At 37.4% G+C, this 14,422-nt stretch overlaps 1 non-coding gene across 1 annotated transcript; it reads left to right on the top strand.

Annotated features, from left to right (window-relative positions):
- The first annotated feature begins 588 nt into the window (after positions 1–588).
- TRNAC-GCA (transfer RNA cysteine (anticodon GCA)) lies at positions 589–660 on the top strand. Its single transcript has one exon. It is a non-coding gene; the product is annotated as a tRNA-Cys (tRNA).
- Positions 661–14,422: the final 13,762 nt, after the last annotated feature.

Here is a 14,422-nt window from a genome sequence, read left to right as displayed (position 1 = left end):
TGAGAGGCAGAGTCCCAGAACTGGCATCAGAAAGCAGAGCACAGAAGGGTGAGTTTGGAGCTTCGAAGCAATAATTTCTTCAATTGTTACTACAGAACACTCATCTCAACCATCAGATAAAAGGGTTAAATATATACGGAGATGAAGGCTAATGGAGAGAAGGTAAACCTATGCCCTAGATAGTGGCTTTGTGGGAAGAGCTGTGATCCAGTATCCAGGCATGTGCATGTAGGTTCTATCTTTGAGAGGTTGCATGCTTGGCCAAGCCATTGGTCATTTGGAGTCTCTGTTTTCAGGTGCACACCACAGACAAACAAACAAAAACCAATGTAGATGTCACTATAGATCCTTCCAGCTGTCAAGTGAATGCTCCTCCAGATTCTGCCTTCACCCAGGGACTAAGGAGAAGGAAGTTTCAGGGCTGAGGGAGAAGTGAACCTATTGTTTCCTCTATGGTAGGAAGATGAGTTAGCAGAAAAGCAGGCTTGGTTACTCTAAGTAAATCCAAACTGAAGGAGCATCTGTGCCAGAGCCTGTGGGTGCGGCTGCACAGGGGAAGAGTGGTAATTGTCCCTTGCTAGCATACCAGGGGGTATAGCTCAGGGGTAGAGCATTTGACTGCAGATCAAGAGGTCCCCAGTTCAAATCTGGGTGCCCCCTAGCTTTTTAGTCAATAAATTGGTAAAGGAGTTCCATTCTCCTTTCCCTTTGCTGAGTCTTCCTGAAAAGGGTGAGGAGTCAGAAGACTCCCTGAGCAGAGCAGCTAAACCTCAGGTGATATGTTCATCACAGCCCCTACTCCTCTCGTCTTCCCACTCTCCCCTCACTGGTCTCCATGCTCCATAAGGTGTTCTTTGAGCTTCTGGCTGAGTGTGAGGACTCTGATCTTAGACAACAGAGAGAAATCTGAGATCACCTACAAGGGAGCAATAGTTCAACTGCCAGCTGTCTTGTCAACAGTGGCAAGAGAACCCAAAAGATACTTCAATAACATGTTCAATATGTTGAAAGAAAATAACCGCCAACTTAGAATTCTATCCCCAGCAAAACTATTCTTCATGAACAGACAAAGCTTAGAGGGTTTACCACCAACAAAGTCTCACTAGAGAAAATTCTGAAATATATACTTCAGGGAAAAGTAAAATGACCCCAGATGGGAGATCTGAGATACAAAAAGAAATGCTGAACAAATACATTGGCATATATACAGTAATTCTAAAAGTCATTGATAACATAACACAATATTATAATATAATATATAACACAATATTAATGTTTAATTTGTTAAGATAAAACTAAAATACAAAACCATATAAAGAAGGGGGAAATTAGAATTAGAGTGTCATAAGGTCTTTCTATAATTTGGGAGAATAATATAGATGCTGATTAACCTTAGACTTTTAAAATTTGCATGCAGAAATTTCTAGTGTATCATTTTAAAAAATGTGGTTTTGCTGAGTGAAAGAGAGTGAGAGCATGGAGCATGTGGGCTAGTAGAGAAAACAAATGAAATGAAATGAGAAATATCCCAGTTAATCCAAAAGAAGACAAGAGACCAAAAAAAAAAAAACAAAAAACTAAGAAATATGAGACAAGTGGAATGCAAATGGATGAAAAAAAATCTGTTATTATATTAGTAATACAGTAATTAGTGATACAGTAAAACCTGCAAAAATCAGGACCTGTGTAAGGTATAAACCTGTCAGAGAAGGGTTAACTCAAATATTTTTCACTAATAAAGAGCAATAATTGACAGTAGGTAATAGAAAAAATGGTAAGACTGCACCCTGTTAAAAGCGGGAAACTTGCAAGACCCAGAAAAACAAGGCAATCCCATTGAATTCCAGCTCTCACAGATTTCACCACATAGGTAAAAGGAGAAAACCCTCCAGTTAAAACCAAAGCTATTAGACTAGATTTAAAAAGCAAAACAAAACAAAAGAGATCCCTCTATATTCTGTGTGCAAGAGCCACATCTAAAATAAGGACACAGAAAGGTTTAAAGTAAAAGGATCAAAAAAGATATCCCAGAAGAGGCTCAGTCGAGGTTCATGATCATTAATTTAGAGGAAGACCAGTTAGTATGGCTTTTTTTTTTTTTTTTTTTTTCTCCAGCCATGCTCATTTGTGCAGGAGGAGATGTTGAGTTAGTGAAGAGGTAGACTTACCCAAAGTTCTGGTTTTGCCAAGCAAAATTGAGTAAGGGAATGGAGGGTATGTAAGCAAAGGAATGATTATAATAGTGTATCATAGAACATGGACTAATAAAAAAGATTTTAAAGAAGATAATAAAGAAAATGTGATAGGAATGATTGACGAAAGGTCTTGGGGGGAAATGGTGAAAGGATTGTTGGGTTCAGGGTAATGGAGAGTGTACTGGAAAGACTGAAGATGTTTCTCAGATGGAAGCTGGAAGAGTCCCAGGCACTTAGAATAAGACCTGGCTTGCCTAGACATCTTCAACTTCATTAATAGGAGTGACTGGGAAGGCTGTAATTGTAAATAGTGGTCAGAAAGTGAAATGTGTGAAATTTAGATTACGGAAAGGTTGTAATTATTAGTAATGACAGAGTCTAAGAAAGCACCTACTACAGAAGGGATGATTGAAGGAGAGTGAAGGAAAGGGTCGTTGGAGGAGGGGAGTTCCAGGAACTGAAAGGTTGGATTGGAGACAGTGAAATTGAGTTATAAGACGAGCTTATCAAGAAATAAAGGGAAGTGGCTACAGACTGGCAGATGATAGGAATGGTGACTATATAGGCCGATGACATGAGACTCAAAGCTTGTGGAGGGAGCAGTTGGGGAGGAGAGAGGAGAATAGTCTATAAGAAACAACATCAAGCAAATACATCTTCTCTGGGCCCATCTCTTTGCCCAATGCTATAAAAGGGCTTCCTGGAAAGCAGAGTTCTCCAGGAAGTCTAAGTTTCTGTTTAGGGCAAGAAGTTGAAGGGAATGTTCAAAGAAGAGATAGATTATGGGCTATGAATAATAGAAATGTTCAGAAATAATAGAAAGCATGATGGAAATGTTCAGAAGTCAACGAGGGATGGAGAATGAATAAAATCTTACGGAATTTGAATGTAGGAGATGAGGAGAGATGAAGCTTTCCTGTGTGACTGATATAAACAAGGATAAAGGGTGTAATAAATTAATCTTGGTGGACTCAAGATAGGTACTGTTGGAGAACCTGTGAGGATAGGGGTTGCATAGAGAAAGGTAAGTGCTGGGCTACTTCTAGACCACTGCCAGGTCCAGGGAGTCCCCTGTTGACCAGAACTGATGGAGGTTAGAAGGCCTGGGAAGTGGGATCTTACTCTGATTGTATAGGGCTTGCCCTTACCTCCTTAAAAACTGTGAGATCATAAAAATATTCTATATTTTCCTCTAAAAGTTCCAAAATTTTCCTTTTTGCATTTATGCCTGGCAGTCTACTAGCTAAGAATCCAGAGCTGATCCACACGTTCATAAAAATCCTTTATGTCCAAAGGCCCCATCTGAGAGAGTTAATTATTTATAAGTTCAGGAATAGAAAGACTTGATATCTTATGAATATCTGTTATCTTCACATGATTCTATAGATTCATAATCCTAATAAAGGTTCCAATGGAATTTTCAATGGTGCTTAACAAAATGATTTTTAAAGATACATGGAAATGCAAAGGCCATAGCCACACTACCCATAAAGACAAGCAAGGAACAGGACATGCTTTATCAGATAAAGTGACTTATTACAAGCTATAATTCAGGAGAATAGAGGAAAAAAATAGATCAAAGTAACAGAATATGGAGATTGGATACACACCTCATAAATGAGAATGATGTTATCATGGCTTGGCTAATGGTTCTTGGAAAATTATTCATCCCTTAAAAAATAATTTTTCATCAGTTCAAAGTGGATTAGAGATTTAAATGTGTAAATCAAAACTTGAAAACTTCTATAAGTATAAAGAATATTTTATGAGTTTGGGATAATGAAAGAAATGTAGGTACACTTGCTGTCTTAGGCTGGGCTCTCTAGAGAAGCAAAACCAGTGAAGTATCTAGGGAGAGAGATTTATATCAAGGAAACAGCTCATGTGGTTGTAGAGGCTGGAAAGTTCCAATTCTGTGGGTCAGGCTGGAGGCTTCTCCTGACTCACATAGCTGCAGGGCCTGGTGGACCCAAGATCGGCAGGTCAGACAACAGGCCTCTGGCTCACAGGGTACGGAGGCTGACAAATCCCAAGATCAGTAGGTAAGCTGCTAGCTCAAGCCCCAAGAACCAGAGGTCGGATGAACAGGAGTCAGCTGCAGGACCCAGAGTGAGCAAAAGCCCACAAGCTTTGCCAGAAAGTCCACCTATATTGGACATAGGTCACATCCCCAAGGAAACTCCCTTTCAACTGATCGGTTACTCACAGCAGATCCCATCATGGAGGTGATCACATTGTATCAGATCTCATCATGGAAGTGATTACATCATTATGTGACTGCCAGCCTACATTATAAATGCCAAACCACCGAGAATCACGGCCCAGCCAAGTTGACACACAACCTTAACGGTCACAGTTGCCTATCTTAAAAATAAGACCTCTTGAGTCAACAAACTAAATGTAAGTGATAAAATCATAAAATTCTGAGAAGAATTTGTATTTGGCAACAGATTCTTACATATGACACTAAAAGCATGAGCTAAAAAAGACAAAGTAGATAATTTGGGCTTTGTCAAAATAAAAAAAAAAAACTTTTGTACATCAAAGAGAAAGTAAAACAAACCACTGGGTACTGCGTTTATCAAAATGAAAAAACAAAAACAACTTTTGTACATCAAAGAGAAAGTAAAACAAAAACTTACAAAATGGGAGACAATATTTGGAAAGCAGATATATGATAAGAGTTTAATATCCAAAATGTATAAAGAATTCCTACAACTCAACAACAAAATGACCAAAAAAAAAGGTTTTAATGGGCAAAGAACTTGAATATTCATTTCTTCAAAGAAAATATACAAATGGCTAATAAGCACATAAAAAGATGCTGAACATCATTAGTCATAAGGCAAATGCAAATCAAAACCACAAAGAGATGCCACTTCACACCCACTAGAATGGTTGTTATTAAAATTAAAATTAGGAAAGTAAGTGTTGTCAAGAAGGTGGAGAAACTGGAACCACCATTGCTGGTGGAAATGTAAAATGATGCGGCCACTGTGGGAAACAGTTTGTCAGTTCCTCAAAAAGTTAAACATAGAATTACCGTATAACCCAGCAACCCCACTCCTAAGTATATACCCAAAAGACTTGTAATCAGAAACTCAAACAGATATTTGCACACAAATGTTCACTGCAGCATTATGAGAATAACCAAAAGATATAAACAACCCAAACGTCTATCAAAAGATGAATTGATAAACAAAATGTGATCTATCCATACAATGGAATATTATTTAGCCAGAAAGAGAAATGAAGTTCTGATATATGCTATATGTGAATAATCTTTGAAAACATTACACTCAGTGAAAGAAGCCAGGCACATAAGGGCAAATATTGTATGATCCTACTTCTGCGAAATATCTAGAATAGCAAATGCAAAGAGACAAACATGGAATAGTGTTGCCTGGGACTGGAAAAGAGAGAATGGGGAGTTAGTGCTTAATGGGTATTCAGTGTCTGTTTCGGGTGACGAAAAAGTTTTGAAAATAGGTATTGATGATGAATATAATTTATGTCACTGGATTGTACACTTAAAATGGTTAAAATAGAAAACTTTATATCTATTTTAACACAGTTAGATTAAAATACTTCTATTAATCAAAATATAATATAAAAGAAATTGAAATGACAAGCTACATACTACTAGAAGATAGCTGAAATACATATAAAAGGCAAGGATCTAAAATATATAACATATTCCTTCAGATCAGGGAGAAAACATACAGGCAAAAGATGTGAACATATATTTCTAAGACAAGAAATGAATGACTAAGGTTTATGAAAAGATGCTCAATCTCATCAATAATCAGAGAAATGAAAATTAACACCATTTTACCCTCACACATCAGAATGGCAAAAATTTTCAAGTCTGACAATACCAAGTGTTGGTGAGAATATAGACAATTCAGTCATATGGGTGTACCGATTGTTCACCGAACTGCTTCCCTATTGGTTGCTGTATACATACAGACCCACACACCCACTATCTTCTCTGCCCTTCTTTGGTGACCCCGCATACCTTCCAGCATCTAAAGGGGTCTCAGGACCCTGATCCAGAAATAAGGACAGTGTCTGTTCTGATTATTGGAGCCTGGGCTTCATCAGTTAACTTTGTTTTTTTTAATATTACCAACTTAGTATTATGCTATTATACATGGCTGATAGGAATGTAAATTAGTACCATTTGGTAAAAAAAGATTAGCATTGTGTTGTAATGTGGTGCTGCATAATCCATGACCTAGAAATTCCACTTTTAGGTAAATACACTAAAGAAACTCTTGTATATCTCCACTAGGAAACATGCGGAAGAACATTCAGAGAATCATTATTTGAGAGAATATAAAACTATTCATAACCCAAAGGTTCATTGACAAGGTAAAGAATAAATAAATTGTGCTATACACATATGTTATGGGTTGAATTGTGTATGCTAAAAATGTGTTGGAATCCTAACTCCTATATATGCGGTTGTAATCCCATTTGGGGATAGGGTTTTCTTTATTATGTTAATGAAGCCATATAAATGTAGGGTGTGTCTTAAGCAAATCACTTATGAGATGTAAAAGGAGTGGATTAGGCACAGAAGAAAACAAGCAGAGAAGGGGAAGATAGATGTCATGCCACATGAAGATCACCAAGGAACTGAGAAACAAAGCTAAAAAGAGAAGAGGACCTTCACCCAGAGCCAACAGAAAGAACATTCCCCTAGAGTCAGTATCATGAATTCAGACTTCTAGCTTCCTAAATTGTGAGAAAATAAATTTCTGTTTGTTAAAGCCATCCACCTGTGGTATTTCTGCACTATATAACTAATACAGAATTTGGTACCAGGAGTGGGGTGCTGCTGTAATAAATATCCAAAATGTGGAAATGGTTTTGGAATTGGGTAATGGGTGGAGGCTGGAGGAGTTGTAAGGTGCCTAATAGTAAAACAGTGTTGCTGATCAAATAATCCAAGAAGCTGAACCATATGAAGAAAGGGACATCAGCATTGGAGGGAGACTCATTAACAACCTGCATTATGCAGATGACGCAATCTTCCTTGCTGAAAGTGAAGAGGACTTGAAGCACTTGCTGATGAAAATCAAAGACCACAGCCTTCAGTATGGATTACACCTCAACATAAAGAAAACAAATCTCCCCACAACTGGATCCATAAGCAACATCATGATAAATGGAGAAAAGATTGAAGTTGTCAAGGATTTCATTTCACTTGGATCCACAATCAACACCCATGGAAGCAGCAGTCAAGAAATCAAATGACGCATTGCATTGGGCTCCAAAGGACCTCTTTAAAGTGTTGAAAAGCAAAAATGTCACCTTGAAGACTAAGGTGAACCTGACCCAAGTTGTGGCATTTTCAATTCCATCATATGCATGTGAGAGCTGGACAATGAATAAGGAAGGCCTAAGAAGAATTGACACCTTTGAATTGTGTTGGTGAAGAATATTGAATATACCATAGACTGCCAAAAGAACAAACAAGTCTGTCTTGGAAGAAGTAGAACCAGAATGCTCCTTAGAAGCAAGGATGATGAGATTAAATCTCACATCCTTTGAGCATGTTATCAGGAGGGATCAGTCCCTGGAGAAGGACATCATGCTTGGTAAAGTACAGGGTCAGCAGAAAAGAGGAAGGGTCTCAATGAGATGAATTGACACTGTGCCTGCAACAATGGACTCAAGCATAACAAGCATTGTAAGGATGGCGCAGCACTGGCCAGTGTTTTGTTCTCTGGTACATAGGGTCACTATGAGTCAGAACTGATTCAACGGCACCTAACAACAACAACATAATAAAAGCCTAAATTGCCTTGGAGAGACTGCTGGTAGAATCACGGATGTAAAAAGCAATTATGGTGAGGGCTAAGAAAGAAGTGAAAAGAACTAGGGAAAGTCTTTATCATCTTAGAAAATACATATGGTGCCACGAACAGAATGCTACAAATATGAGTGTTAAATGTGCTTCTGGAGAGGTTTTAAAATGAAATAATGAACATGCAATTGGATGGTGGAGAAAGGGCAAGGCTTTTTATGCAGTGGCAAAGAACTTGTCTGAATCATGTTCAAAAGTTTGGTGGAAGATAGAACTTGTAAGTCATGAACTTGGATATTTGGCTGAGATTTCTAAGCAACATTTTAAAGAGGCCGCATGGTTTCTCCTTACCACTTACAGCAAAATGACAGTGGGAAGAGATGAACTTAAAAATGAACTGTGCAAAATGAAAATAGAACTTAAAGATTTGGAAAATCCTTTTGTACAAACTAAGGACACATATTCTAGAAATTTAACCAAGGGCAAGGCTACATAATCTTTTGTTAAACAGATTATTAAGCCTGTAGCTGATGGATCTAATTAACTACCATAGCAGAAAACCCATCAGCTTAGATAGACTTAAAGGGACAGAAACGGGACAAAATGAAGGAAAGCTGTCTGCCTCTTGGAATTCTACAGGCAGGAAACAGGCCAGTGGAGCTACTTGGTTACAAGCATCTCTTGTCTTCCAAGAAAAAGGCTATCCTTGGAGCAGTTTGGAGATCAGCAGAACTGTTGAAAGGAGCATGGGAAGCAGGGCTGCCTTAGTGTCAAAGGGTGGCACCATGGCCTCATAGGTGTCAAAGAGTGGAGCCACGGCTTCCTAGGTTTCAAAGAGTCCAGTCTCCACCACCTCGGTTAGAGAAAGTGGGGCTCCCACTCAGATGGACTAGGATAACGGAACTGCCCAAAGCCAAGGGAGCTGAGTTGCCATCCCAGTGGGCCTGGAAGGTGGGGTTGGCTCCCAGAGCTGAGGGGCCTCTTCCCAGAATCTGGAAAATGTGGTCAAAATCCCAAGTCTGGAGGGCAAGGCCATTGCCTGGACAATCTCAGGGGACAAATGGTTATTTTCAAGCCTTGATAATTAATGTAATTTGTTCAGCTGGGTTGTGGACTTCTTTGGTACCTATGATTTCTTCTATTTCTAATGAGAATGACTACTCTGTGTTTGTTCTACCACCGTACTTTGGAAAGAGACAAAGTGTTTCTAGATTTTCATAGGTCCAGAAAGAGAAAGGAATTATTCCCCAGGAAAGAATACAGCCAGATTGTCACACATACTTAAATTACATGATTCAAATGATATTCTGAACTGAGAATTTATATAAAACTTTTAGGATGATGTGATAGAGTGAATGAGTTTTGTACATGGAAAGGATATGAATTTTGGGGAGGCCAAAGGATGGAATGTTATGGGTTAAATCATGTCCCCCCAAAATATGTGTTGGAATTCTAACTCCTAAACATGTGGATGTAATCCCAATTGGGAACAAGGTTTTCTTTTTTATGTTAAGGAAACCATATCAGTGTAGTGTGTGTCTTAAGCCAATCACTTTTGCAATATAAAAGAAGGCCAGGCATAGAAGAAAGCAAGCAGAGATAAAAAAGATAAATACCATGCTACATGAAGATCACCAAGGAACTGTGGAACAAAAGCTTTGAAAAAAAGAAGGATTTTCCCCCCAAAGAAGAGAGCATTCTCCTTTAGCCAGTGCCCTGAATTCAGACTTCTAGGCTTATAAACTGTGAGAAAATAAATTCCTGTTCATTAAAGCCACTCACTTGTGGTATTTCTGTTATAGCAGCACTAAGAAACTAAGAGAGCATACATTAGAATTTTATGCAGCAATTAAATTACTACATGAATCTATGTGGATCAATTTAAGCAATCTAATATGGAGGGAGTCTGAAATTGATAAAGATACATTGATAATTACTGATGATTGGAATGCGAGCATTGGGAACAAGTAAGAAGGAACAGTAGTTGGAAAATATAACCTTGGTGATAGAAATGACACCAGAGATCACATGATAGAATTTTGCAAGACCAACTGCATCTTAATTGCAAATACCTTTTTTCAACAACATAAATGACAACTATACACATAGACCTAGCAGGATGGAATTCTCTGGAATCAAATGGACTATATCTGTGGAAAGAGATGGTGGAAAAGCTCAATGTCATCAGTCCGAAAAAGGCCAGGGGCTGACTGTGGAACACGCCATCAATCACTCATATTAAATTTCAAGTTGAAGCTGAAGGAAATTAGAACAAGTCCATGAGACCCAAAGAATGACCTTGAGTATATTCCATCAGAATTTAGAGACCATCTCAAAAATATATTTGACTCATTAAACACTAATGACAGAAGACCAGATGAGTTATGAAATGACATCAAGGACATCTAACAGGAAGAAAGCAAGGGGTCAAAAAAAAAGCCAGGAAAGGAAGAAAAGACCGAAATGGATGTCAGAAGAGACTCTGAAGCTTGCTCTTGAATGTCACGTAGCTAAAGCAAAAGGAAGAAAGGATGAAGTAAAAGAGCTGAATAGAAGATTTCAAAGGGTGAGATGAGAAGCCAAAGTAAAGTGTCACAATGACATGTGCAAAGACCTGCAGTTAGAAAACTAAAAGGGAAGAACACGTTCAGCAGTTCTCATGCTGAAAGAATTGAAGCTAAAAATCAAGCAGCGAGTTTCAACATTGAAGGATTTTATGGGGAAAACATTAAATGATGCAGACAGCATCAAAGAAGATGGAAGGAATACACAGAGTCACTCCACCAAAAAGAATTGGTTGACCTTCAACCATTTCGGGAGGTAGCATATGATCAAGAATTGATGGTGCCAAAGGAAGAGGTCCAAGCTGCACTGAAGGCATTGGTGAAAAACAAGGTTCCAGGAATTGACGGAATAGCAATCGAGATGTTTCAACAAATGGATGCAGCACTAGAAGTGCGAATTCATCTATGCCAAGATTTGGAAGACAGCTACCTAGACTACTGACTGGAAGAGATTCATATTTGTGTCCATCCCAATGGAAGGAGATCTACCAGAATGAGGAAATCATCGAACAATATCATTAATATGGCACACAAGTAAAATTTCACTGAAAATCATTCAAAAGTGGTTGCAGCAGTATATATGCACAGGAAACTGCCAGAAATTCAAGCCAGATTCAGAAAAGGAAGTGAAATGAGGGATATCATTGCTAATGTCAGATGGATCCTGGCTAAAAGCAGAGAATACCGGAAAGATGTTTATCTGCATTTTATTGACTATGTAAAAACATTTTTTTATGTGGATCATAACAAATTATGGACAACATTGAGAAGAATGGGCATTCCAGAGCATTTAACTGTGTTCATGAGAAACCTGTGCATTCGAACAGAACAAGGGGACATTGCATGGTTTAATATCAGAAAAGATGTGTGTCAGGTTATATCCTTTCACCATACTTATTCAGTCTGTATGCTGAGAAATAATCTGAGAAGCTGGACTATATAAAGAAGAACAGGGCATTAGGATTAGAGGAAGTCTCATTAACAACCTACAATATGCAGATGACACAACCTTGCTTGCTGGAAGTGTAGAGGACCTGAAGCACTTACTGGTGAAGATCAAAGACTACAGCCTTCAGTATGGATTACACCTCAATATAAAGAAAGCAAAAACCCTCCCAACTGGACCAATAACCAATATCATGATAAATGGGGAAAAGATTGAAGTTGTCAAGGATTTCATTTTACTTGGATCCACAATCAACACCCATGGAAGCAGCAGTCAAGAAATCAGACATATTGCATTGGGCAAATCTGCTGCAAAAGACCTCTTATAAATATTAAAAAGCAAAGATGTCTCTTTAAGGACTAAGAAGTGTCTGACCCCAGCCATGGTGTTTTCAATTACATCATACGCATGCAAAAGTTGGACAATGAATAAAGAAGACCAGAGAAGAATTGATTTTGAATTATGGTCTTGGCAAAGAATATTGCCTATACCATGGACTGCCACAAGAACAAACAAATCTGTCTTGGAAGAACTACAGCCAGATTTGTTCCTTAGAAGTAAAGATGGAGAGACATCGTCTCACATACTTTGGACATGTTATCAGAAGGGACCAGTCCCTGGAGAAGGACATCATGCTTGGTGGAGTAGAGGGTCAGCGAAAAAGAGAAAGACTCTCAACGAGATGGATTGACACTGCAACAATGGGCTCATACATAACAAAGACTGTGAAAATGGAGTAGGACTGGACAGTGTTTCATTCTGTTGTACGTAGGGTTGCTGTAAGTTGGAACTGATTCAGTGGCACCTAATAACAACAGCAACAATAACATGGAGTGAAACAAGCAATATCAAGGAGGATATATAAAGTATGATATCATTATATAACTCTGCCATCCAATTAGCTCCTGAGAAAAGGGAGAAGAATGCATTCGGGACGGGGGGAGGGGTGAGGTCGCGGAAGAAGATTCAATTTTATTGGTACTGTTTCCATCTCAAGATAGGCGATGCTTATGAAGGAATTAATTTTATTATTCCTTTTCCTATATATGTCTCTTTTACTTCTTTTCTAAGTATGAAATATTTTATCATTAAAGTTTAAATAGTGAAAAATTATGTAAAATAAATATCATGAACAACTTCATGCCCAAAACTTTGAAAACCTAGGCAAAATGGACAAATTCTTAAAAAAATAAAACTTTCCAAAATGACACCAAAAGAAATTTAAAAATTCAAATGAACATGAAACCACTGAAGACATTCATATCAATAAAAATCTACTCATCTAACCACACGTACACAAGAAACCAAGCCTAAACAATTTTACAGACAACTTTCACCAAACAAGTGATTTCAGTATTATACAAGTTCATCAATAAAAAAAAAAAATAGCATGGAAAAACCAAGAATGATTCCCAGTCCATTTATGAGGTAAGAATAGCCATTTGTAAAAGTCTCCCACTCTGATTGTAGATTTATCTTTGTTATTCTGTCAATTTTTGGCTTTACGTGTTTTGAGACTATATTACTATAAGCATAAAAATTAAGAATTTTTAAATCTTACTGGTAAATTCAGCCTTTTATTATTAATAAGTGATCTTTTTTATCTGTAGGGATAGGAAGATATGTAGTCATATCTTAACATCTATTTTGTCTGATAGTAATATACACCAGCTTTCTTTTTGTTAATGCTCTGCAAGACATATATTTTTTTCATCTTTTTACTTTCAATCTTTCTGTATCCCTAAGGTTTAGATTCTTCTTTTCTAAACAACATATAGTTTCTGTTTGCATGTTTGCTTTAATCCAATCTGATAATCTTTGTCTTTTATCTTGGGGGATTTGATTTATTTACATTTAACATAATTTTTACATATTTATTTTTAATCTACTATCATTTCATGCTCTCAGTTTGTTTTACCTGTTTGTTTCTTCTTTTTTCCTTTTCTTTTTGAATTGAAATTTTTATAATTCCATCATTTCTTTCTGCTAGTCTGAAAAGCATAAATACTACTTTTTCTATTATAGTGGTTATACCAGAAACTCAATATGTGTATTCATTCCCTGAAGTCTGTTATTAACAATAACTTCATCCTCCGCTCAGTTAATATAAGCACCTTAGAACACTTTAACTCCATTTACTTTTCTCCAAACTTATATGCAATTTTTGTTTTTTAAATTATTCCATGAGTTGTTTTAATCTCATTATTGTTATTGTTTTATACAAGTAGTGTTCTTTTGGATTTATTCGTATATTTATTATTTATTTGCCTCTTCCTTTCTACGTCTCTGTCCTTTGATCTAGATAATTTCCTTTCTGCTTGGAATATACTTTACAGAGTTTCCTTTAGTGCCGCTGATGAATTCTTTCAGTTTTTGTTTGACTGAAAATGTCTTTATTTTTACCTTCACTCATGAAGAATGTTTTACCTGAGTATAAAAATTTATGTTGATAGTTCTAGTATTTCAGCAATTTCATTGTTTCCTGGCTTTTGTTGCTGCTCTTGAGAACCCAGTTGTCAATCTAACTGTCACACCTTTGAAAGTAATACATCTTTTTTTTTTTTTTTTTAGGTGTTTTAAAGAGTTTCTTGTTGTCTCTGGATTTCTGAAATTTTACTATAATAACTGTTGTTCTTGTTAGGTGCTGTCGAGTCAGTTCCAACTCATAGCGACCCTATATACAACAGAACAAAACACTGCCTGGTCCTGCGCCATCCTCACAATCTTTGTTATGTATGAGCTCACTGGTGTAGTGTCAATCCATTTCCTTGAGGGTCTTCCTCTTTTTCGCTATCTACTTTACCAAGCATGATGTCCTTCTCCAGGGACTGATCCCTCCTGATAACATATCCAAAGTATACAAGACAAAGTCTTGCCATCTTTGCTTCTAAGGAGTATTCTG

This window comes from Elephas maximus, chromosome 3 (genome assembly GCF_024166365.1).
Source record: "Elephas maximus indicus isolate mEleMax1 chromosome 3, mEleMax1 primary haplotype, whole genome shotgun sequence".
Classification (NCBI taxonomy): domain Eukaryota; kingdom Metazoa; phylum Chordata; class Mammalia; order Proboscidea; family Elephantidae; genus Elephas; species Elephas maximus.
This window is presented reverse-complemented; position numbering and strand designations above follow the sequence as displayed.